Source organism: Ictidomys tridecemlineatus, chromosome 1 (assembly GCF_052094955.1).
Source record: "Ictidomys tridecemlineatus isolate mIctTri1 chromosome 1, mIctTri1.hap1, whole genome shotgun sequence".
Lineage (NCBI taxonomy): Eukaryota > Metazoa > Chordata > Mammalia > Rodentia > Sciuridae > Ictidomys > Ictidomys tridecemlineatus.
Genome location: NC_135477.1, coordinates 150,090,605 through 150,091,987, shown reverse-complemented (window position 1 = coordinate 150,091,987; position 1,383 = coordinate 150,090,605).

Sequence of the window (1,383 nt, the reverse complement as noted above, 5' to 3'; positions counted from 1 at the left end):
TCATTTGGTACTACATTTTTTTTAACAGATTTTTGTATGGTCTATTTGGTTAATACTCATGATATTAAAAACATACTTTATTTTGTATGCTCATTAAGTCTTATTTTGTATAATTTTATTTTAAACCAGAGTAACAGAATAATTTAAGTCTGTTCCTTTGGTTTGAGATTAAGATTACAAGCATACACATTTTCTGATTTCAAAATGAATCTAGAGAGAAATATAAAGCGTCCTTAGACTTGTCACCCCCTTAATCCCTAGGAAAACACTAGTGATCTTGAATTTCATGTTTACCACTTTTGTTTCCTTAAATTAAAAAAAAAGTAGGGGGTAGGCATGGTGATGCATTCCTGTAATCCCAGTGATGGATAGGTTGAGGCAGGAGGATCATAAGTTTGAGGCCAGCCTAAGCATTTTAGCAAGACCCTCAGCAACTAAATAAGAGTGTGTTTCATTATCAAATTTTTAGCCTTTGACCCACTCTGGTTTCATGAATGAAGGTTGGAGACGTGAGGAACCACTAGGGAGTTTTGAATTAAAGAGACAAGACTCATATTACCTTTTTTTTTTGAGAGAGAGTTTTTTTAATATTTATTTTTTTAGTTTTCGGCAGACACAACATCTTTGTTTGTATGTGATACTGAGGATCGAACCCAGGTCGCACATATGCCAGGCGAGCTCGCTACCGCTTGAGCCACATCCCCAGCCCTCTAATTACCTTTAAACTAGCTCCAGGATGGCTCCTCCTAGCTCCAGCCTCCAGCCACCTAATGTGGTAGCGAAGTTTACTGAAGAGGAGAGAGAGAGAACACGCCAGGGAGGGGAACAAAAGATTCTGGGGAAAATCCCATCCAATGAAGATTAAGAGGGGCAGCGTCCCAAGTGGGGGGGGGCGATGATTAGCCCTCAGTCGGACCTGGAGAAGGGTGGGGAAAGCTCTGACACAGCTGTATCTAAGGGTCTCTCACCTAGACAGGGAGGTAACTCAAATCATGTGCAAGGATGGCCTCCCACATAAATTTATATATCAAGAAGACCTGTAAGACAATGGAATATTACTCAGCACTAAAAAATAACAAGATCATGGCATTTGCAGGCAAATGGATGGCATTAGTGCAGATTATGCTAAGTGAAGTTAGCCAATCCCCCCAAAAAATAAATGCCCAATGTCTTCTCTGTTATAAGGGGGGTGACTCAAAATGGGATAGGGAAGAAGAGCATGAGAAGAAGACTACCACTAAAAAGGGAAGAGAAGTGGGAGGGAAAAAGAGGGAGAAGGGGAGTTGCACAGAAGATGGAAGGAGAACCTCATTGTTATACAGAATACATATATGATGTTGTAATGAGAAAAAGAAAAAAAAAGTGTGTCACATTAGATTGGAT